This window comes from Grus americana, chromosome 1 (assembly GCF_028858705.1).
Source record: "Grus americana isolate bGruAme1 chromosome 1, bGruAme1.mat, whole genome shotgun sequence".
Classification (NCBI taxonomy): Eukaryota; Metazoa; Chordata; class Aves; order Gruiformes; family Gruidae; genus Grus; species Grus americana.
In genome coordinates, this window is record NC_072852.1 from 206,538,972 (window position 1) to 206,565,248 (window position 26,277).

Genomic DNA, 26,277 nt, shown 5'->3' on the forward strand with positions numbered 1-26,277 from the left:
GTAACTGTGGGAAGTTGACCAGTTTACCCTCTTTAAAATAGATGGTGAAACATTAGCTTCTTCTAGAACGTTGGAGCTTTTCCAGCATTTCAAAGCTTATTGAAAAATCAACATTAACAGCCCAGAGAGCTCCTTAGCCATATCCTTTAAACTTCTTAGTCATAAATTACATGACAATGCTTTTAAGTGTGTATCTTTAGAAAAGCTAATCACCCTATTCATTGCTTTCATCAGATCTTCATGTGACATGATTCAGATGCAAGTTTATTCCCCAAATAGAACCAATATATTTATTGAACATCCAGTCATTTACTGATAATTCTACCATTTTTCTCCAAAATCACAAAAGATCCTTTTTTCTTTAACTATATTTTTTTCTACTGAGACCTATATGAAAGTATCTCCTTATGTTTTTACTGGTTTTAATAGATACAGGTTAGTCCCGTATTCCTTGGCATTCCATACCAATTTTTTATAACTCTTAGCTTGAGAGAAATATTTATTACTTTTTTTTTTTGTTTTGTCACATGTAGCTGCCCTCTTTTACATTCTAAATCACAGTCATTTGTAACCAATGTGGCCCTCTTTCTCAAGAGTGACTGTACCTTTTCTGGTACCCACCAAAGTATTCTTAAACAGCTCCTCGTTATCTCTCATATTTTTCATGCTTTTATTTCTTTCTCCAAACTTCAGGCCACAATTGCATTTAGCCTGAAATTTCTTCAGCTCTTTGAAAAGAGCATTGCCCATAACTATTTCTGAATGAAGACAATGAACTAGTATAGTATGTTAGTAAATGCTTAGATTGTATGTGAAGAGATATAAATATTTTACAGTTTCAATATTGTAAAGTCAAAGACATTTTTTTTCTGTCTTTTCAAACATCACAAGTCTTGTATTCTTACATTTGAAAAGAATAATCACAGGGATAAAAAGGGTAAAGGTATTTGATAGCTTTCCTGAGTGCATCTATGAATACCATGTCCAGGTCTTTAGCTGTACTCAATAGCACTGGGGTTTTTTTTCAACTTGTTAATGTTAAGAATTTCTGCCTTGCTGCAACTTTTCAGAAATAATCATATGCTTCTACCACATCCTGCCACACCAAAGAAGAAGGAAAAGTGCACATGTATAATCACTCAGCAGTACAGTTGAATACAATAAGAGCTAAACAGATCTTTCAAAACTTCAGTCAGTTTTGAGCCTTACAACAAATAAAAGATATCAAAATAGTTTCTCAGACCTCTTATGTCGCTGTTTTTTTGTAACTGAAGACACAAAAAATAAAACATCCTTATCTGGAGAAGGCCTGTTATCCCTGTTGTGTCTTCCTTGGGTAAGGTTTATACAGGTTGAGGTCCTGGTTCAACATCTTATCTGTTAAAAAGTGGGTTTTTTACTTCACACAACACCTTCCTGTGTGTGCCAAATCTGTTTCAGACACACATATTTAAAAGTATTGGAATCAACAGCATAACTGCTTTCCTGTTTTAATCCTTCTTCATGCAGTCTACAGTATTATTTTGCTTTTGCACTTGGCCTCTTAATCCATTCCAGTAATTAGTTTTTTTACCCTCTAAACCCCCATAGTATGTGCCTGCTGTGCACACGCTCTGACCTTTAATCACAAAACCCTCCATTTTCCACACAGATGTTTACTACTATTAACTCCTCCTTTTATCTTAGCTTGTATATTGACTTCTCATCACTGGATTTGTCCTATTAGCCTTGTTCTATTTTTTAAAACCAGCCCCACATGGTATTTCCTTTTTTTAGAAATACATTAGATGACACAATGGTGTATGAAAGGTGTTGAATTCTGAGCCAGGTCATCTAAAACCCTTTGTTTGTCTACTGAGGTTCAAGAAAAAGCTTTATCTAATGCCTTGAATGAGGGGCAATAGAGGGTAGATAGCTACTGACTCAAGCTGAGGAGAAAATGCTGCATTAGGCTCTCAGAAATGACACTTCCTCCGAAAGAATTATTGTTTTGTAGACTAGCCACGAGCACAAAGTCCAGGAATGTTGCACTTCTCTTCAGGACAACTCAGCACTTTGTAGAAATTCTACGTCTTACAGACAGCCATGCCCACGAGCTACAGAAACATTAGTTTATTTATGGTAGTAAGTCTGCCCTCTTCTATCCTCAGAGCACAGCTGTGACGGGGCTTACACAGCTACGTGGTGTGAGAGATGTGTTCTCTCTTTCTCATGGGTTTTATTCCTGTCATGTTTCTTAGCATGTGAAACACCAGATTGTAAATTCTTTGAGCCATGCTGATATCTTTTTTTGTTTGTACTGTGAAGGTCATTTGACGTATCAGCACTAGAAAAGCGTTCAAAGTTCAGTTAACGTTATCTCAGGGTAGGGTAGCTAGACATGACCCTCTGTCAGGACAGACTTTGCCCACCTGAATCACATCTACCCCACAGACTATGTCATAGACAGTTTCTTTGCTCTGTCTTGCCTTGGGGGTAGTAAAAACATTGCAATGATTAAAAACTGCTGTAACAGCAGAAAAATGAGGAATTTAAACTGATCAGTTTTCTTACACTTTGTAACCTCCTTTTGGTCCAGAAAAGCTTTGTAGTGTTTTATCCATCAATGACTAGTGCCTAGACATTGTTTTTAGACAAAACATGGGGAGGAGGGGGAAGGTCTGCAAGCTGCACTACTTGACAGAGGATAATAATAATAATAATAATAATAATAATAATAATAATAATAGCAGAAAATAAAAATAACCCCACAATGTAAATTCTGGATACTATTTATTTCCCATTTGGTACCTTCTGAAACATTGCCCTCTGTCACTTCCATGTGTTCCAAACATGTTATCACTCCCAAATAAACTCAATAGCCCCTGTATCTGGACTTTCTTCATGATTAATAATGACCTGATGACCTCATCTCTGTTTTATGGTGAAAAAGTTAATTAATCTGTTAAATTCTCTCACTCTATTAAATAGAATTTCACAGAGTCACAGAGTATGTGAATCCCAGTGTGCACTGCTGCCTGGGATTATTCCTCTGTAGATGCAGGACTTTGCGTTTCCCCCAGTTAAACTTCATGAGGTTTCTGTTAGCCCATTTCTCCATTCATGGTGCCTCTGTATGGTGGTGCACCCATCTGGTGTATCATCCACTCCTCCCAGTTTTGTACCATCTGTAAATATGCTGAGGGTGTAGTCCATCCCATTGTCCAGGCTGTTACTGAAGACGTTGACCAGTATTAGCCCCAGGATCATCCCCTGGAACACGCCACTACTGACTGACCGGCCTCCAACTGGACTTAGTGCCACCAAACACAACCCTCTGGGCCTAGTCATGCAGACAGATTGCTTTGGTTTGGTAGGGCTCAGGTACAGACTGGGTCTATAATAGTGCTAACACTAAGCTAATTCATCATGCCAACAAGAGAGAAAATATAAATAGAAGAATTCTTACCACACAGCAAAGCCAAGACAAAATGGTGTGACACTATTATGATTCACCAAAAGAAAGGAAAACCACAGAAATGTGCACCATCTGTTACGACACCTTGTTGGACCCCACAAGATCAGCTGATCATTGACAAGGATCGTGTTCATAGCTTCTTTCCAAAATACCAACTTGTATACCAGCTGATCTATAGTTTCATGCTCTTAACTCTTACAAATGATCACAGTCAATGTTTCTTCTTTCCAGATACTTTATACATATAACGTATAACATTTTCATTCAAAGCTTTGGTCTTTTAGCCAATTATAAAATGAGTATTATATTAAAATTTATATCTATCATATGATTTCTAAATAGGCAGAATGTGACCAACTGGATAACAGTTTTGGGAGAGGAGTTATTTATTGTAGTTAAAATATTTCTTTTTCACGGTTGTGTCTACTATTCCAAATATTGCTCCTTAATGAGGCTTAGGGCCTGGACACTGAGAATGGGATTCACGACACCTGTGATTACCTGTTGAAGAATCAGAGGTTTTACAGAAGCAGATATCTAGGACTAACTTTACTTAGTAAACGGCCCTGCCAGATGGAGAGCCATTCTGTCCAGCTTAATATCTGCTAAAGGATTTAATGAAATTCCCTTTGGAAATAGCTCACTCTTCTCCTTAAGTAAATATAGGTAATGAATTTGGGCTACACAACTGACTTTTAAATGGCCACGGCTACCTGGACTGAAATCTAGAGTGTCTCTGCATTTTTGGTTTCATTAAACTTTCCTCATTTGTATTGTACATTGTCTTCACTATATGTTTGTACAAAATATGTTTGTCTACCAAATGTTATGAACTTAAGTCAGCAGTTAACAAAGTTCAAATCATTCAGCAGGATGAATTTCTTTTATGGTTGTAAGTGATATTTTCATACTCAGGCCAAGTAGCATTTTTTGGCTCTCATTGGAGGTCAGATATGCTTGTAGTCAACTAGACATTGAGTGTAGTTGAGTCCGCTCAGCAGGCAGATCCCAGGGAGACAGCCAAGGAAATTTTTTTCTAATGAAGATAAATCCAGTTTCAGTAAGGATTCTGCTAGCGCAGAAGAGATGCTCTAATTGACTGAGTTATAAGGATGGAGGGGGTTTAGGAAGTGGATATAGGCGAATTTACTTTTAGTTGAAAAAGATTGGCAGCTTTACTAAAAGTTATGATCCTATTTTAGGAAAGCAAAGCCTAAGGATTGGCCTTTGTAAAGGACAAGGTCACAGATGCGTGATCTGTGGAAATCACCTGAAGAATTACTCAGGCTTCGGAGCCTTCAGTCTGATTGGAATGTGAAAACAGTCTTCAAGCTAAACCAGAATAAGTTACACTAAAGTGTGTTATTATTTCATTTCTTATTATGTTTCCAAGTAAAGGAATCGACTTCATAAAGTTTGCATTTCAGTAAGTAAAATCCCTTTTACTTTAATGTTTTTCTGCTGTTAAGAATAATTTGAGGATAGCTGCCAAACAGTAAGTATCCCAAGAGTGTGACAAGACCTTTTAAGGCTCATCCGTTGCCAAGCAGTGACACCTCACAAATAAGATAAAGTCCTCAAAGGTTTGCAGAGTGCTCCTCTACTGAGCTGCGAGAGCACTCTCAAAGCCTCTTATTGCCAGAACGCATTTGACTTCTAACAGACAACGAGGCAAGAGTCTCAGATCCACTGGCACTCTCAGGATTCCTACTAGTAAAAAGTGGCAAATCTGCTTGTGCTAGATTCACAAGGTGATTTTAGGTTCAGCACCGGGCTGTGCAACTTGCAGGCAATTTGTCAAGGAGATGTTGTAAACCCAAGGCAGTAAGCAGTATCTCTACTGAGACAGAAGAGGAATGAGAAACATCTAAGTTTGGGACCAAGGAATGTTTGTATGGTAGGTTTGCAAAAGCAAATCAGAGGAAACTGAGCTCTGACTCGCAAAGATTAGTAACACACATCTGATCAGGATTCATAGAATCATAGAATCATAGAATGGTTTGGGTTGGAAGGGACCTCAAAGATCATCTAGTTCCAACGCCCCTGCTGCAGGCAGGGACACCCTCCACTAGACCACATTGCCAAATTCCTTAGAAGTATCATCCAGACAAGCATCCACACTCAATTTTTTCTTCCCTTTCAGACCATTCACTTGATACCTGACTTGCATGGAAGTATGAGAGCCCTCTGCTTCATCTGGAAAGTCAGGTTTGATCAAGGCTTAGTAAGTATAACATCTCCCTGTCAGAAAATAGTAATAGTAAAAAAGCAATCTCCTCTTTTTCCTCCAACAACTTTAAATTCTATATAAAAAAAATAAAATTCTGTAGTAATAAGCCTCTGTCTGAAAATCCCTTTCTGTTATATGATATTCCACAGCATAGGATCAGTTATGGTTTAAAGTGCCTTGCTAACTGGGCAGACCAGGAATTTACTGACAATGTGGGACGGCAGAATAGTGGACATGGTGTGAATTGTAAAAATTTGCTGGTAAATGCTTTTTGTTGAACTATTTAGAAATCCTGTGAAGATCTATTGCTGTAATTACATAGGAACAAAAACTTCTATTGCCTTTAGAAACTGTACTGTTTTGAGTGTTCCTTTTGAAATTCTGTATTCAACAGAGTTCAAAAGTTAAATGTCAAAGAATAAAGAAGTTCTGTTTGGGAGATTATCCACAAAGCAGCATGTCTGAAATTTGGCAAATATCCTTTTCTCGCTGAGTTCTCAACCAGATAGAGATTAAAAATAATAGTGCAAGGGACTGACAGCTAACCTTCTTGTAATCACTGAACAGTTTATTTCAGTTGTCTCATCTGTATTACTCCCACATCTCTTGATGCTTTTCTATGGCAGTCTTATTTCTTTCTAATATAGGAAAGACTTTTATGGAGATATCAGTGTAAAAAGAGGCATTAAGAAGAAAATGGGTCTATTAATGAATGAAGTAAGGGAAGAAAATTATGCAGAATGGTTAAAATATTGAATTATCTGTTCTATTTCTCTTTAGAAAAAAACCCAACAAACCAACAAAAAAAACCCTCCAAAACAGAACTCTGAGCAGTTATGGGGAAAAAAAAAATAATATGGATACAGTAAAATCGGTTAGTGATGAAAAAATGAGGAAAAATAAATTGGAAAGCAACCGCTATTTCTAAAATCCTTGTAGACCAGGTAATCTGCATTTTTCTCAGATAAAAGTCCATCCTAAAGCCCTTTAAAAGCAACAGAAAATTTGATATTGACTTCAAGACCCTACAGATATTCATTAACAGCAACTGAAAATAATTTTTTTATATACTGAGGAATAAGTGTGGAAATATGAGAATATATTTGAAAAAAATATTTATTTTCTTAAATAGTAAGGAGAATATTCATGCTAAGAACTATTAATAAAGCTTACATATATTATTATTATTAACAGAAACATAACAAGCTATAAGGGTATAAAAATATCTTTATCTTGAGAATCAATTTATAAAGAATATAACTAGCAAAGATTTAAAATGATACATTAAAATCACAGAACAAACAATATAATATTTCTGTATTTAGGTTTTACTTTATAAAAAATCATACAGAGCATAATATGGAAATAGCCACTGATGCAATAGACAGAATTAAAACAAGGGTTTGAGTTGAGAATGATGCTTTCAAGATTAATATTCCTAAACTCAGGTGGGAAATTATGTCCTCAACACATGATTATGTTTAAGCTTCCAAACTAGAACCAAATACCAGCACTTGAATAATTTTCCTAAAATTCACTGTGGTAAAATTAAATTAATTAACAGGTACTGTCTGCATCTCTGTCTTTCTTTCAAAGGGTGCTGCTATAATTTAATTATTTTAAAATGAAAGATTATTCCAAAATTATGTTAGAACTTACTTTGAAAAAGATCAAAATTACATTGTTAAATAAATTCAAAATACTTTTTTTCCCAGAAGTTTTTTCAATGTAGATTTTTTTTCTCAAAAAAAAAAAAAAGTGAATTTGTTTATGAAAATTTGAGATTGCTAAGAAGAAAATTACTAGCTTTGGTCATTTTATACAGCTGTTTACAACCTACTTTTACCTCCATAGTGCATTAAGAACTAAAGGGTTTTTTTAACTCAGAATAGGCTTTGCAAACTAATGAATTGACATGAAACTTCACAGATTCCATGGCTGCTGAGATGCAACACAGAGACAGGCAATGATGACTACACCTCTCCACCCATTAGCCGGATTAGCTGAGCACAGCAGTACAGTATCCTGATATACTTTAGCAGCACATCGTTAGTGTTATTTATTTGCACTACTTTAACACTCGGCACTGAACATGGATCAAAAAAAGACAGCCATTGTCTCGGAGAGCTCACAATCTAAATATAAGACTTGAAACAAAAGATGGATGTGGACAGACAAGGAACAAAGAGAAAGCAATAAGATGTGGCTGATCTTGGCATACCAGGAGACTTAAGTTTGTACTTTTTTTTGTTTTCAAAGAACTCCATGGAGTAAGAAAGTGAAGGAGGAATTTGGAAAAGGATAAAAAAAACCAAACCATTTTTCAGTTATTTACAGAGATATCCTCCCAACAGGCAGCAGGAGGAAAAACATAAAGGTGCTTGTATAAAAGTCAAATGAGATGGCATCACAGATTTAGTAGGTGCAGAAATGACCTTTTGAAATACCAAGGCGTCAGCTGAATTATTTCATTTGAATGAACCGATTTAGAGAAGGAAAAACAGGACAGCGTAAAGACACCACAAGTATTTCCTTAGAGTTACAGGTAGCTGTGTAACTGTTTGAAGGCTTGTCGCTTCCAAGGCTTTTAGGATTGCATAGGCTGTGCAAATGCTAAACTTATTTTATGGTTCCATTCCACTTTCTTATCCATCTTTACCTTCAGTTAATTGCCTAATTGTTCTAAAGTTAAGAGCATTATCTGAGTCTAATTGCTAGCCATTGCTGGCAGAGGAAGAGAAGTGCTCACGACGTGGAGGGCAGTACTGCAGAACCAGTTACGTTCCCTTTCGCACTGCAAGCTGCTGTGCTGTTCTCGGTAGATCCGTATGGGGCTTTTTGCATCACTTCAAGGCCCTCCTACACAGGAGAGGTATATGTATTCAAGGGGGAAAAAAAAAAAAGAAAAAAAAGAAAGAACAGGAAGTTAAGAGGAATGAATATGAACTAAAAGGACTCAAGCAATTGACAAAGATCATACCTCAGTTTAATGCATTAAAATACTTCTGCTGATCCACAGTAACTGTGTGTGTCATGATCTTAGCTTGTGAGCAGACTTGCTTAGCGCTCTTTCATTTCAGAGTGCTGCCGATAGCTGGAGGACAGATCTGTGTTCTTCCTCCACACAATGGTTTCCTCCGTCCAGGCACCCCAGCATGTCTTTAAATCAATAAGCAAATGGTTCAGCGCAAGACTACAGAGAGACCGTAACCTGGGATCACACTATCAAACGCAGAGGATTTACTATGATATAAAACTGTTGCTGGGCAAGAAAATAGCTACGAAAATGCAATTTAAGGAAAACATAAACTTTATCGGAGGCCTCCTAATTACTGAGCTATGTTTCCTTTCTATTTTAAATGTGTGACTATCTTTCACTTCCACAGCATTCTTCTTTGCTCCTTAGGATTTGTATTACCTCTAGGGATTGAGAATCAGATGGTTCACTTCACTTTGCTCTTAATAGCAGCTTTTTTTTGTATTTGTGATAAATATACATTAGGCTATTTTTTGTTTTAATTTGCAATAAGCCTTCTGGGCTAAATTTGTAAAATGTTACGTATCTTTGAATTTAAGATTTCATTAAAATGTTCTGAATCAAACTTTTTAGCAATTTTGCTTACTGATTTTCTGAGTGCCTGTATATATCTAGCAGAAGTTCTTTGATTTCACAGAAACATTAAAAGTGCCATACTGATGATATTACTCAAGTCCAATATTATGTGTCCCATAGTAGGCCAAAACCACAGCACCAGAGTTAAGTGCAAGAAAACCCAAATGGAAAGCTACAGGATAAGAAAGGCAGTTAAAGTTCATGTCTCCTTACATTTCGGTTCAATTTTACATGCTTATAAGTGTTTCTGTTTTTCTAATGCATCAAATAGTTCAATGACATTAAATGATCTCATTATGGACACTTCCATTATCTCAGCAGAAAATAGGTGAGTGGCTGGGAGACAGCTGGCACAAACCCAAAAACTTTTGTGCTGCTTCTCGATGAACATATTATTGAACTGAAGGTCAGTGAGAGGGTATTCTCACAAAGACTAAAAAAAAAAAAAAAAAAAAAGTACCTACAGTAACCAGATACTGAATTTAAAGAAGTCAACTAGAGAGAAGAAATTGAAAAACCCACACACCTCACCTAAAAAAAAACCCCAAAACCAAGAAACCCCCCCCACCCTAAAACTAAGCAAATATAATTATCTCAGTAAAAAGTGGAGAAGTGGAGGATATAAATGGATTTTTAAGCACTGTGCTAATATAACTGAGGTCCATTAGTTTCTAAATTACTTCCAGAGGCAGGTTCTGAATGATGTCATCTCTATCTAAAGAAGTGTCGTAGCTCAACTAAAAATTATTGGCAGAAAATGGCTGTACTTTAACAGCTCTTGTGATGCCGAAGATGAGAATAATCTACAGACAAAATTACTTTCCCAGGTTCTTTAACTACTTTACTATGAATATTTCCATATAAACAAAACAGGAGTTATTTCTAATAGCTGAGGAATAGTTGCATGTACTTATGTACATGTAACTTAGTGGTTCACATACACTTGTAGTATTCGTTTCATCTTCACTGTTTTCTGTCTTGCAGACACTATGGAGGAGTAATTTCATCTGTTCCTCCAAGTCTGTGTCAAACTGAAACTCTGGTAAAAAGCCACCATCATTGAATTGGAAAAGATTCTGTATGCCAGTTACAAGCTGTTTCCTTTAAAACAGTCTTATACTCTTTTCTCCATGAATCCAGAAGATAGACTGATACTATTAAGCAATTTATAAAACCACAATCATATTTATTGGGAAGTAGTGGCTGTGCTTTTCTGTGAATGTAGCTGCACCTTTCACCTCCAACACAAACTCCAAAGCCCACTGGCAGCCAAGACAGAGTGCAGCGTACAGGAAAAACTCTGTTTATGGGTAAACCATAACAGTCTGTTCCATAAAAGAATTGAATACTGTAGTAAGCATGCAGTGAACACTACCGAGAAGCAAGAGAAATCTGTTTCCACTGACTACCTTCATGACATGTTTTGCTGCTTTCTGTAGTTTCTTGTTCATTCGCATCTAGCCTACCAGGCATGAACGTGAGCATGAAAGGCAGTATCTGTCAGAAATAAAACAACGTTATTTATATTACCTGTTATGGCCTGAACAAGTGTGACTGGAGGTTTTCACACTCCTCACTACATTAGGACAAAACTACACTAAAAGAAAACTACCATCAACTTTCAATTTAACCACAAAAATTCTGGATTAAGCTAAATTCAGTGAAGAATATAGGCAATACAAAATGTGTGTAAATTGGGTTTTAAAACCAGAGTTTATTTATTGAAATAGACCTTTGCGAATATGAATGTTATACTTGAATCAAGACTGTGCTTATGAAAGGAAAAAAGCTTTGATTTCTCTTAAGCTTGGCCTAATAGACAGCACAAATATTCCACCCATGGGTAATGAGGAGTCAACTGTTTCTATAATTGCATTATATCTGCTGTTTGTGCCAGGTGGGAGAACAGACTCGTCTCACAGAGAAATGCACACAGGCGCAGACACAGAACTTCACATGCTGTTTTCAGCACACGGTTATATATTTATACTTACACAGTTTGAGACACGCGACCGCTTTGTCTTTCAAAGTGGAGCCGATTTTGCATAGCTAGCATTAGGGATTGAAGACAGGAAGCTTTTTTACACATGCTCAGTTCCATTTGGATACAGGTACCTGTGAGAGAGAGACAAATAAGCCATAACTTATTGCCCCCCCCAACACACACATCCCACAGAAGAAGGTGGTACACAGCCCTTTGCAAGTGATGGACGAAGCATCAGTCCTAGCTCCAGATGAACTCAACGTCAATGTCATCACTGTCATTAATGACAGAAGCTGCCATTCAAAAGCAGCATGGGTTTACGTTGAAGCAAATTAAAATGATTGGAATAGACCTTCACCTGAAATAAATTATTCTAGCTCCAACTGAGGACATGGTCCATCACCTCTATGGCACACAGAGGGTATCACAATCTAAGTGCAGTACGACTATCATTTTATTTCCTTGTGGATTTACATTTAGCTGTTGTTACAAACATTTGATGAAGAGCTAGCACATGCCTGGGGGTTATAGGACATGCTACTGTAGCAACGAGAATAATCTTTATTTTCTTATCTTAGTTATAATCCAAAGTAAGATCAAAATGGGAACAGTGAAAGGCAAAGAAATCTGTGTAACAGTACACGAGAGAAGTATATCACAGTCATGTCAAGGGTTTTGAAGGAAATGGCATGTACTAGTTTTCCATTGCAGCAGCAGATTCTGCACAAGGTCTAATGATCAAAAACATTGATTTATTCCTGTCACAAGCCTTCAGTCCCCCCCTGGCTTCTAATTAAGTCCATCTTACATTCAGCTCTGGTATATAACCCTTCTGTTATGCACAAGATAAAACCACTTGCTGTACCTAATGCCTGCAGCCCATATCATTACTCTGACAAAAACGTTACCCTCGGACAGGACCCAAGAGTGGTCTGTGTAGATCGGAACAATATCTGAATCTTAAGACAGAGGGAGGGTGATTCCATTTCACCTCTATGGTTTTATTATTTTTTTCAGTTTGAAGAAATTATTTTAGGGTTGAAAACAGCATTTTGCATGCAACACGTAGCAACTTTGGAGACCAGTTGCAAGATTGATTCCTCACTGAGAAAAAATCAAAGTCAGCTAATGTCCCGTACATACACTGTACTATGCTACTAACATAAATTGTGTCACATAGATTTAAGACAAAAATCTGGATTCTCATAAGCCTCTAATCCTTCAATGTCTATATCTATGATTTTGCTTCTACTTTTCTAAATACTGAGGACCTACGTGGAACTGTAGTTTCAAGGAGGTAAATGAAGAGACAATACGAACTGCATGTTGCCTTGTGATGAAATACTCTATCCCCTGGAACTAAAGAATAATAATAGCATAGCAAGCCTCTTTTCTGACATTTCACAGCTGAGATCCTCAAATTAAAAACCTTAATAATTACATTTTTCCAATATAAGATATTCAAGTATCTGAATAGTTTTCTTTCATGATGCTCACATGTATATTTGTGTGTCTGAGCATCAAAGTGGCAATTTATGATCCTAACACTTTTTTATCTTAAATGATAACACTATGATCTTTCATATTTTTTTCAGATGTTGGTTTTCTACCTTAGCTTGACTGTAACATAAAATCCACTGCATGTTCAAATAGAGACCTGAGGAAAAGGCTGCGATGCGAATAAAATATTACATTTCAAATTAAAGGGCTTTCTTTTATTTTCTATTATTTAAAAGTACAGGGGAAAAAATCATAAACATATGCCCCACTGCAAAGGAATTTCAGCTTTCGGTTTTCACTGATCTGTGAAGCAGTTACAGCTTCTTATTCATCTTCCGGTAGCATTAAAGCATTCAGCTATTCAGTTTATAGTATGGGTGAAGGAGTGTTTCAAGTAGAAAGCATTCAATAAAAGTACAAATCCCATTCTTCAAATAATTAGCTATGTTTAAATACAACCACACATGTACATATACAAACATTCAAAACATAGTTTCAAATTTCTGGCCTACCCATTACCAAACAAATAGAAACCTGTCATTGCTAAAACTGAAGTGCTTGGTACCAATTGATAAAGCAATAACAACTCATGGATTTATTTTGTCTTTCGTTTCAATCAATTAATGTAAGAGTAGAATTAGGTTAGTTTGTATTACACTCCCTTAGGCTATGAGGCCTGGGGAGGGAAAGGAACCTCTTTTTTTATTAATCTATATTTTATGTACTTGTGTTTATAAATCACTTAACACAGTGACATTTCAATCTAACACTTTTTTTTAAAAAATAATAGCTAAGAACCATGTAGCAGACTGGAAAGCAACCAAAAGTCAGAGTACCTGGGCTCCATCATTTTGCATCTTGTTCCTGTTGTATCCTGGTTTTATCTTCACTCTAAACACAGAGTGTACATGTGCGTGCATGTGTGTATGTGAAACAGATTTTTAAAATCTCTCCTAGTAAACAAAAGAATACTTAAAACTCAACTCTACATTTTTCCAGCTAAATTAAAAGCTTTGAAGACCAGAGCAACCTAAAGTATTTATGTAAATACATCTTTTAATTTAAGCACTGAATATGGTGCTTGACTATTAATGTCAAGGGAGTTTCTTTTGCAGTTTTCTAGCTTATTTAGTAAATATGAAAGTCACTGTTTTATAATTCAACAAATACCATCACTTTTCTGTTAGAACACTCAAAAAGATACACATTCATGTATGCTGGATTTTACTAACAAGCTTTCTTTTTCTTTTTTCCTCCATTTGATTTATTTATACTATGCATGTTTGACTATTAATCAATCAATGATGTCACTCAATTTTGAATTATATGCTCAAATAACAGCAATGAGTTGCATGGCCAGGATTTTTAAAAAAACTGCATAAATTAATAAATTTTGATTTTGATATAATATTATCAAAAGCACATAATACCTGAGCAATTCTTCATTTAGTTACTATTATCCTTCTCCAAACAATATGCTTTGCTTTAGGAAGACCAACACTTGACCTTCTGTTTCTCTGAAATAGTCTTTTTTTATAAGGGATGATGCTGCGTCCTGATGGGTGCTAGGCAGATCAGTCCTGCCTTGGGTCATGAAAGACAGTCATTGCACAGAAAGACCACTGCTTATTACAAGAATGTAGCAAAAGAAATACTTTAATTGATAGAATATTTACTATTATTAAATGAAGAGACCGATTCAAAGATAAGTGATTTACACAAGTGGAAAACCAGATTGGACACCATCTATAAGCAGAGGGGAAAATATTTCCCATTAGTTGCACAAGAAATCATACACAATCAAGTTGATGTATGTAACCCAACATTATCTTAAATTGAATAACCTATTTATCATAAACCATATCGTCCCAATCCATTCCTAAATGGAACATGTCAATATGAATTATAAACTTGCATGAACAATTTAAAAGAAGGCCAGATATTAATCTTCTTAAACATTTCATCTGCTATCCAAAACTTTTTGTGCAGGCACCTTTTTCCTCACATACTTTGGCTGCTTTATTTATTGGGTGATATATCTTTGGGACAGGACGGTCTCTTTATGAAGCTGTATATTACCTACATAATGTCCACTGTTTCAGTTAGGGATTAACAGACTCCTGTGAAACAATTAATAAAATTTAAATCCCACTCAGATTCTTCATTAAATTAAGTAGATACCTTTTAAATTTTTTCTATTTTTTCTTTTTCTTTTTTTTTTTTTTTCCTGGTGTTAACCAAGGTAATTTCACTGAAATCAACAGAGTGGTGCTACTTTATATCATCCAAGAATTTGGCTTAGACTCCTGCTTGCTGCAATTCATTGCTTAGCAAATTCAAATCAGGCTGCCCTTGGGCAGTAAATTGCGAACACTAAATAGTTCTGCATTAGCCCTGGGCGTGCAGGGACACAACTTTCACCATTCATTAAACAACTCCCTTAGAGCAATTCCTGGGCCTGCTCCTGTTTATCTCATTCCTTTTCCTTCACAGTCCCTCTACAAGAAATCTTTCCTCTCTACCGCACGAGCGCTTTTGCTATGAACGCGTATGCCTGAGTGCGGATCTTTCTCCCTGTGCCGTAAGCGTGCCAATGCCGTGGTCAGAAGATTCCCTTGTGAAGTGTTATACAGGGGTCCTCATGCACAAAATCAGGGTGAAGACAAGAAACTTGGAGTTACCTAGGAATTGTCACTGCTATAACGCATTTTGGGGATTGCAATGACCTTGTGAACCTGTAATTGTGTGTCTTCGCTGTAATCGCGAATGTCTTCATACGTTCCCAGTTACATTGCAGGTATCCTCTAGTTCCTATGATTGCTCCAAACAAAAAGCAATTCACATTGGTGAGATCTGCTAAAATGTCTGTTCTTTATTTAGTGCCACAGAAATACAGAAAGTCAGACAGGAAATGATTTAGTAGTTGAGCTACCCAAGTTTGGCTTGACATTGATTTGACAAAGGTAGTTGGTCTCAGATCTTCAAAGCTGCTTAGTCACCTGTCTCCCATCAAACTCAGTGGGAATTCAACACCTAAACAACTTGTGAATCTCAGCTTTAGTCTTTTTAGTCTCCTGGCTGCATTTCCCAGTACACCAGGATCTTCTTGCCCCAATCTTCCTTTTCCGTTAGGGATCAGAGAAGGAGAGAAACATGGGACATTCCTGCAAATCCCCATGCCTAGTCATAGCTGCATCAGGTTCCACCATTAATTTGCCTGCTTTGTGCCTCATTTGCCTCTCATTACAAAAAGCTTTACTGCCCCAAGGCCCACTGCTCTTCTATTAGGGTGTCACAAAAACAATGATGTTATGCATATTCCAACATTACTTTATATTTTTATAAGATTCCTCCCAAACCACTTAAAAACAGTAAAATAAATCCACTGGCCAGAGACAATACAAGCAAAAATCCAAGGGAGAAGAACTTGTTGTGAGGAAATTTAGAGGGACATGGATAACTGGACACAAAATGGATGGACAACTGTCTCTTCACTGTGTAAACAGCAGATTGCGGTTCTGCTGTTCTTTGAGGATAAAAATGTTATTTTCCAATCCCACACAAAAGATGTTTAGTTTCTTCTCGAACCACATAGCAAGCACTAAAGAAGAATAAGGATCCATCTTCCTCCTTCTGCTTCTGTATTCCACATTCATTGCTCTTGCATGGCAAATATGTTCTTATTCTTCATTATCTGTAGCCAAACAGTATAAAGACATCCCACCAACGATGAGGAACCCATTGTGCTGGACACCGGACAACAACATAATAAGAGGCAAGGTGCCCTGAAAATTGTATAGACTAAACAGACATGAGCAAACACAGGAGATAAAGTCAGACTAAGCAGCTTACTCAAGATCATAGAGGACACCTGTGGTAGGCTGGAGATGTGGTCCCATCCCAATTCATTACAGCAGGAGAGCCCAGCTTTAAGATCTATGTCCACTTAGCCAAGGGAAGACATGTAACCCCAATGCTGCTCCCTGCTCATATCTGAAGGGCCCCTAGGAAGGAGAGCAGGCAGCCCACAAGCAGACCTCCTCTTCCAGGAGCTCTTCAAAGAGAGAGAACAGAGACTGACACCTTAAGGGCAGGTGTCAGATGAATCAATACATCCTCTGCAAGGCATCTTTGTGTACCAAGAGGAGTATGGGGTGGCTGAGCTCCCAGGGCAGGTGAAAGTGTGTGTCAGGTGCAGTAAAGTTGAGCTGAGCACAGTTAATAAATCCAGTGGGTTTAGGATGCATGTTTCACGTGCTGGTCACCTCTGAAGGGAGGGCAGACGTGGCAGAGGGATTGAGTGATGCATGACTAAAGCACAGGGCTACCCTAGCATCACTGAAGGAAGGAATTCATTCACCAAGCCCAGATATAAAAGTTTACTTCTGGACTGTGTGATATTTGCTGATAAATCCCCATTCTTCAGTTGTGTTTTCATTAACCCACTTCCCCTTTTTATTTATCTGTTAATCAGGTTTTGAAACTAGTTCTCCTTCAAGCCTTGATTTACTGAGAAACAGCCATTGGTTCCTTTAGCTGTGCTCAGACTCTAACACCATGCTCACACATATAAAGCCAGACCTAGACAGTAATAAGGTAAATCCAGGCTCGGCTGGGCACCAGCCTCACAAGTAGTAATTAGGTGTGTAAATTGTTCCTTTGAGCATTGCTGGAGTTTCCTTTTCATGATGACAGTGAGGTAAAGCCTTTAGTCAGATCCTCCGAAGTCTTATGAATATTAATTCCAGAAAAGAATTTGAGCAAATAATTAAATTTTTAAGTCTCACATATGCTTTTTGAAGCCACTGTGTTTAGTTGTGTCCAAATTTTGTTGTGGGGATCACTGACAAACGCAGAATAAACAATTTCATTCAATTGCTGTTTATTTTGTCATCCATTTTCCTTTGCTGGCAAAAAGTCTTTCCTCTCACTCCTGCATTTATTTATGTAATTTTATGGAGTGATATAGTGGAGAAACAAACATTCACTTGAATATTTCTTCCCTAATACGTAAAATATGAGGGACTCTAGGGGACCAAGTTTTAAAAAACAATAGCATATTTCCAACAGCAACATCAACAAACAGAATTTTTTCCAGATACAAGTTATCTGAATCCCCAAATATAATATTTCTCTTTGATTCGCTGCTCTATCTTGCCTACAGTTAGCCTAAGAATTATTTCAGCTCAACAAAACTACTTACCGAGCATATACATGTAATTCCATTGAATCTGGCTTAAAGGACAAGTTGGTTTCTGATAGGACACTGGAGGAGATAAGGCTTCATTTTAATTTTGATACAGGATATTTAGTACCAAACCTGAAGCTGGTATATATTGTTCTTGATCCATTAACTACATCAGAGAGGCACTGAACCCCACAGTGAGGTTTGTATAAAAAAGCACCCTACAGTATACTGCCCCTGCATGCACGCAGAAGTTCACATTGACATTAAAAAGATCTCTATAGGTCTAGTCAAGGAAAGTTTGGCCTTATTTTCTTCAGTTCACAGAGCCTTGTTTTTATTATTTTGGAGTTGAATGAATGAAAGAAAATTCTTACATTTGTCATATAGTGCACATAACAGACTTGTTTCAACACTGCATAGCTTTAGATTTATGTAGCCCCTGTTGATTTCATAATATGGCATAAAACTCAGAGTCATAACTTGGTTTATCTGTTTAAAAAAACAGAATTAGAATTTAGAAATTTTATGCCCAATTTTATTCATGGGTTTAATGTATCAGTAACAGATTTTGTGCTAAACGTCATCATCACTTTTTTATGAGGTATAATTTTAAAATATCTTTTGACTATAGTGAATGTTCATTTTGTTACAAACACCATATGAAAATATGACACATGACATGCTTTCTCTAAAGAACATGCTATTTCTGGGGGTGCATTTCAGAAGTTCTGCTATAAGCCATCTGATCTACTATGATACCTACACAACACCATTTTCAGGACAGTACAACTTATTTAGAAAATCTGCCATTTTAACGTCACCCTCAGTAAACCTCTGAATGTGTCAGATGTCCCATGTGTACTATAAAACCATCACATTACTAATATATATATATGTGAATTATCACTACTAAATACAAAATGTGGTAGATAATAAAAAAAATGTTTCTGTATAATATGAAAAGAAATTTTGACTCAGGATAAACACATATGCAAAGAAAAAGAAAAGGAGGTGAGGAAGAGGACCAAGAACCTTTACAAAAAAATCACCTATGAAATTAGTTTCCAATATGAGATACTGACTTTGGTATAATTATCAGAATAAGTATCACTACATGTCAATACAGATTTCTTTTTCTTCTTTTTTTCCTTTTTCTGAGTACCTGAAATATTGCAGTGAAATAAGTGAAAATATAAAGTAATTTTGTAAATTCACATTTTGGACAATTTTCACAGAAGTTAGATATCCCACTTAATGGAAGCCTCAATATCAGTTTCATTGTACTGGATCATTTGGATTTATGATAGGTTTCATCCTTAAGGGAGTTTAGTCACCTTCTGGAAGTACCTATACCTTTCACTCAGTGTAAAGATATCCTGAAAAACTAGTTTAACCTATAAGTAGTCATTACTTCACTATAATATGTTTTTTCCACAGGAATGTCTAGGAAAAAGTGCTTTTGCCACAAAATGCTATCAAAGGAGCAAAAAACTTCTCCAAAAAAACCCAGAAGTATTTTCTGTTTCAATTGCCTGTATTGAAAGAAACACCGTCCCCCAAAAAAGAACCCTTAAAAGAGTAAATTTGATGTAGATATTTGTGAGCTCAGTAGGAGAGTACAGTAACTGGCATTCTGGTGCACATCCAAAGCCCCAAAGAGATGACTGATGTACGATATGATGTAGTGAAAGGTTGAAATCTGTAAGAGTGTGAAGTAACCACACATCCATTATTGGAAGTGTTTTCTCTTCACTTTTGTCTCCATGCTTTTTTTTTTTAATCTACTCAGCAGTAAATTGTATGATCCTAAAAAAGATATTATTCATTTATTTATGAGAATTATCTAAAAAACTAACAAATAAAGAAGACAAAAAAATAAAACAGAATCTATTGATTCATTTTTAAAATAAATATTTATAGAACCAGATTTTCTAGTTAACTTGAATAAACTAATTGTCATAAAACTTGTTTATGGGAAAAATGGGTATTTTTCATTGTTTGCAGTTCAGCATGAAAATGTATTTTGATGTGTTACTGTTTCCACACAATCTAAAACTTGAGGTTTAGAAATAAAGTAAATGTTCCCATGGGTACGGAATTTCAGGTTTTGAGCAATGCTACAAATACTAAGGTTTGTTGTTGTAATTTATATTAAGGATTATTTTCATTACCTTCTGATTAAGAGCAAAGTTTAATCAGGATTCATATTAACTATTAATGTTGTCATGCAAATATAATTTCTAAAGTAAAAGTATTGGCTCTGCAACTGAAAAAAAAAAAGGTAGCACAAATACAGATTTTAAGATGTTTAAAATTCTCAAGTACATTTCATCTCAAGCTCAATTTTTATTTGTCTAATGAAAAATTGCTAAGGAAAAGTATATTCACTTAAAATTATTTGATCTGACATGATTTCTACTAGATAACATGCATATTTATCTAGCGTAAGCTTTGCGAAATGAATGATCTTTATGCTAATAAACAGTAATGATTCCTTCCAATCAGCTTTATCTCAATGTAGTTCTCTCCATTACTGGAGACGGGATTCATACCAGCTGGCCTGTAACAAAAGGCAGTTGCATTAGCCACCTAGTCAAAGCACTCATAGAACGGCACAGCACGTTTCAAAATGAAAAACCTTTCGGGGGGTGGGGGAGGATCAGTATTACTTAAGCAATACCATAAAATCTATTACCAAACATGAAGAATAATGAAGCATGACAGCCGTAAAAGGTGGAATGAAAATGTTCAGTAAATAAGAAGAATGGATTTGCTTTGTTGGAGCTTTCCAGTGATTTTTTTTTTTTTTTTTTTTGGCTCTTTTTTGAAGTATTTAGCTCCCATTTGGTTAGTTGGGTCTGTTCTTTTCTGTCAACAGCGCTCTCCTTTGGCACGTAAACTACCAAATCAACATGATTAGTAAGGTTTGTAACATGGCAGATATATGACAGTTCTACAACCGTTCCCTCCAGCCTGTACTTAAAGGTTAATCTGAGGTGAAGTTCACTTCATTCTAGACTAAGCTACCCAAGAAAGAGGCTATTCCATACCTAGCCTTCATGGTCCTTGTCAGTGTTTCTGAACACCACGCTGAAAGGGGAAGGCAAGAGGGGAGAAGCATGGAGATTTTAGTGGGAACTGACTGTGTCCTACCCATTATTTCATAGGCTTAGGAGGTAAAGGAAGGAAATAATCACTCATTCTTTGTAGGTCTGTGCTAGGGCATGTGGAGAGAAGAACAAGGCATAAACTTTCTTTTGGAGCTCTTTGATGTACACAGCTAAGATAACTTTTAACATTTGAGCACAGGCAACTCTAAAAGCCCATAACCTGCCTGTTGCATACAAAAGCTATGGACCTCACAAGGTTTCTACCTGGTTTACATTGTCAGTGAAGTATCCATGACAGCGAGGGAGAGGAAAGGACACAAAATTCGATCTTTCAATGTTGACGTAAAAATAGAGTCTTGACAATAGTATTCTCCAGAAGGCTTCTGGGGTTTGGTACGCAACCCGACAAGGAACCATGTTAAAACATGGTTGCAAAAGTAATTGTTGTGGTTTAACCTGGCCAGCAGCTAAAACAACCACACAGTGCCGCAGTGGGATGGGAGAGAGAATCAAAAGGGGCGGGGGGGAAAGTAAAACTTGTGGATTAAGATAAAGACAGTTTTATAGGACAGAAAAGGAAAATAATAATAATAATAATAATAATAATAATAATATACAAACCAAGTGATACACAATGCACACACACAAAAAAAAAGAAAATTAACTCTATCCCCACCAAAACCAGGACACTAACGTGAGGCAGTGAGGGGATGATTTTTAGAAACCTTTGAAATATATCAATCCTATTAAAAAAAGGATAATTTCTGTCTAGAGCAATATGGAACACATACTGGTATTTTACTTAAAAGTGATAAAAGAGCTGAGGTTGTTGGGTTTGGGTTTATTTTTATTTTAATAATGATTAGGGGGAATCTAACAAGGGAATAAGAGAAAACAGTCTGAGATGATTCATCCTCTAAAAGTAAAATCCTCATCCTCAAAAAAGATAGAATTCAATAAACCTCAGATAGAAAACATCAAAGAATAATCTCACCATGTAAATATGGACCTAAAAATAGACAACTAGATCAAAGGAAAACATATGTTTCTATCATACCAGAAGTCTATAAATACTGAAAATCTATAAAGTAAGATGAATGAACTGAAGGGACTGATTTGAAGTGAGGATATGGACATAATAAGCATGGAAAAACTTAGACTGAGAAATGGATGACTTGTGTGCCTTGAGAAACAAGTAGATAATATATAGAACTGGCAAAGTAGATCAGGCTGCTAGTGAACAGTTTCATAAGAAAACTTACAGTTAAGTATAATAAATACATTAACCATATCAATTATGACAATTTATGTGAACCAAAATGTCATGTTTAGATTAAAGGAATATATAATTTGAGTTACATTATATCATCATATTCCCATGACAGTGACTCAGAAATACTAACATTAAGGTCACTGCAAGGAAAGAAAACACAATAATAATTGGAAACTTTAATTAACTGTCAGATTATCTGGGAAAATATAAGAATGAGTTATGATAAAGAGTTAAATAGTGAGATTCCAAAATGACTACTTTGTGAAATAACCAAGAAGATAATATGTATGGTTAAAAATGCAGTAGCTGAAGCTGCAGCGGCACACTCTTTAAATAATGTGCTCTCTCAGACTGCCCTCATTCAAAATCTTGCTATGATGGGCAAGTTCTCCCTCCTCCCTAAACAATATCAGCTTCGTACAAGAGAAACTTCTGAAAAAGAAACAAAAACAAGAAAGCATAGTTAAAGCAAATTAGAAGGAGTAAATAAAATGGAAAAAAAACCATATGAAGATACATGGACAACACTGCTTAAAAGCATCATACCAGAAGAAACATACAACCTCTGGCAAAAAGGTGTTAAAAAAAATCAAAGAACTAAAACCAGACCAGGCAGTTATGTGGCAGACCAAAGAAAGTTTTTAGAGCGTGAGAGCAGCTGTGCTGAGCCAGACCAAAGGTCGGCCAAGCCCCATGTCCCACTTCCATCAGTGACGGCAAGCAGATTTCAAAGGAAGATCAAAATGATGAGGCATGCAGTGAATACTCTCTGAAGCCCCCAGTGATTTACTGCTCAGGAACTTCTTGAAACAGAAACAGCCTTTTAGTAGAATCAGGTCTCTGATATTCCTGTCTAACATCTCAAAGGTATATTTTTGTCCATGAACTAGTCCAGTTGCTTTTTTCAATGCATGCAAACCTTTAGCATCCACAATATCCTGAGTAAAATTCTTTCAAAGTGTAACCTGTGGAAATGCAGCTGCCTCTAACTTAACACCCAGGTTTGGCTCGGTTTTACTGAGTAACCTGCTTTTCAACTGTAAGGGAGTATGTAAGTTAATACCTTACAAGATAAGGAAAGTAAAATACAAAAACTGAAGTGAGGTGGTGACGATTAGCAACTCAGGGATTCAAGAGAAAAATACTGATATAGAACTACTAAGACCTATGGAAAAAGCACAGAGTCTGCTTTTTGGCAGCACCAAAGACCAACCCATGCCAGAGCACAACAGGGCTGACACTCCCCTACCACCATCTGACTGCTCATCCAGAATCTCCTCGCATGCCTCACAGGCCCGAGGGCACAGGAACGGCAATCGTTGCTCCCCGTTGGGTGCACTAGCCATTAAATAATTGCAGTGTGCTTGTAAGTGGTTCGTGTACTGCTTACAGTGTCTTTTTGTGTACGGTAAAGAATGCTGGAAGAAAAGTGGCCTGGTGAGGGAGGGTTATCTACACATTATGTAGAGAATTACCTGATTTTTTTTTTTTTCTTTGAATGTACCACCTGCTAACAGCATTTGATACTCTCATTCTTGCTTTGGAAGAGAAAATGAACCATCTGTCTCTTTTTATCTTTTCTGTTTCCCTTATGATTGTACAGATTTCTGTCAAAGCCTTCCCTCAATTGTCACTTTTCAGACTGAATAGCTCTGGTCTATTTATGAATTCCTTTGACTGCCATTCTATATTTCTGATTATTCTTGGTGCCTTTCTGTGAACCTCTTCCAGTTCGCTTACATCCTTTTTTAGATTTTGGGATAACAGCTTTTTGCACTGATATGACTATGTTTTCTGTTTTCTTTTCTACTTTTTTCTTAATAATTCCAGAGATTCAATTTACTTTTTTGACCACTGCTGAGGACTGAGCTGACATTTTCATGGAGCTATTCATCATAGCTCTAAGATCCCATTCCTGGATGATAAGAGCCAATACAGAGCATCTCACTAAAGAAGTATCCTTTAAAAGTAGCATTTATATCCAGACAAGAAAAATAAAAAAGAACATAAGCTCCGTCATTTTAAATGTAAAAGCAAAAAAGGATGCTGAAAAATGAATGGGCTTCTAAATAAGTAAAAATAATATTAAAATCTATACATTATATTTGGTTTACATGGCAAGATTTTGGTAATGCAAGGGCTGCAAGGCCGGCTTCTGTGAGAAGAGACCAGGGGCTGCCCTCATGTTGGACACAGCCAGTTCCAGCCACCTCCAAAACAGACCCACAGCTGGCCAAAGCTGAGCCCATCAGTGACAGTGGTAGCACGTCGATGATAATGTATTTAAGAAGAGAAATGTTTAAGAAGGGGTAAAAAATGCTGCACTACAGGTGTGAGAGAGGAGTGAGAATATATGAGAGGAACAACTCTGCAGACACCAAGGTCAGTGAAGAAGGAGGGGCAGGAGGTGCTCCAGGTGCTGGAGCAGAGATCCCCCTGCAGCCCATGGAGAAGACCATGGTGAGGCAGGTTGTCCCCCTGCAGCCCATGGAGGATGATGATGGTGGAGCAGATATCCACCTGCAGCCCATGGAGGAACCCACACCGGAGCAGGTGGATGCCTGAAGGAGGCTGTGATCCCGTGGGAAGCCTGTGCTGGAGCAGGCTCCTGGCAGGACCTGTGGACCTGTGGAGAGAGGAGCCCACGCTGGAGCAGGTTTGCTGGCAGGACTTGTGACCGCGTGGGGGACCCACGCTGGAGCAGTCTGTTCCTGAAAGTCTGCACCCCATAGAAGGGACCCACACTGGAGCAGTTTGTGAAGAACTGCAGCCCGTGGGAAGGACTCGCATTGGAGCAGGGGAAGACTAAGAGGAGGAAGGAGCGGCAGAGACAATGTGTGAACTGACCACAACCCCCATTCCGCGTCCCCCTGTGCTGCTGGGGGAGAGAAGTTAGAAGAGTCAGCAGTGAAGCTGAGCCTGGGAAGAAAGGGGGGGTGTGGGTGGAAGGTGGTTTTAGATTTGTTTGTATTACTAATTATCCTAATCTGTTGGATAAATAAATTAAATTTATTTCCCCAAAGTCAAGAGTGTTTTGCCCATGATTTCCCTGTCATTATCTTGAACTACAAGCTTTTCAAAGATATTTTGTCCCCCTGTCCTGCTAGGGAGGAAATGATTGAGATGTAAAAAGAATAGAAAAGATGTGGCCACAGGAGAAAAGCTGACTGAATATTTTACATCGGTGTTCACTGTGGAAGTTAGAGGGAGATTTTCCTATGACAAATGAGTCATTGAAACAGTCTCAGACTGAAGTGTCAGTGGAAGAGGATTTAGAATAAATTAATAGAATGAAGAGTAAAATATCTCCAGTACCATATGTTATTCATTCAAGAGCTCTGGAGGAACTCAAGTAGTAAATTGTGTAATTGTTAACTGTGTTATATAATTTATTGCTAAAATCACCATTAGTAAAGGAATAGAATTTGACAAAAGTTACAGATTTAAAAATTGATCATTCAGGAAGACATGAGAAATTATAGGTCTGTACATTTGACTTCTGTAGTCTGCAAATTGCTAAAAACTTGGTAGATTTAGCAGAAACATAAATGTAGCAATGCAGGTGAAGTAATAAGAAAATAGGGCTCTTGTAGAGGGAAATCGTACTTCACAAAATTTTTAGAGTTCTTTAAAGAATCAATAAACATTTAGATAATTGTGATCTAATTGGCATAGTGGTTTTGGATTTGAAAAAGCTTTTGGAAAATTCCTGTATAAAGAGGGAGATCTATGGCAAGATGGCAAGAAATACTGTTTTCACAGTGGAAGGATATTGCCATTGATGCGGCTGAATGATTTGAGATGGGACTTGTGATGTTCATCAAAACAGATATTCTGTGGAAAGGTGATGTGGAAAAGTTTGCTGATGACAAAAATATTACTCATGGTAGTCAAAAGTGAAAGTAATTGCAAAGGTTTGCAG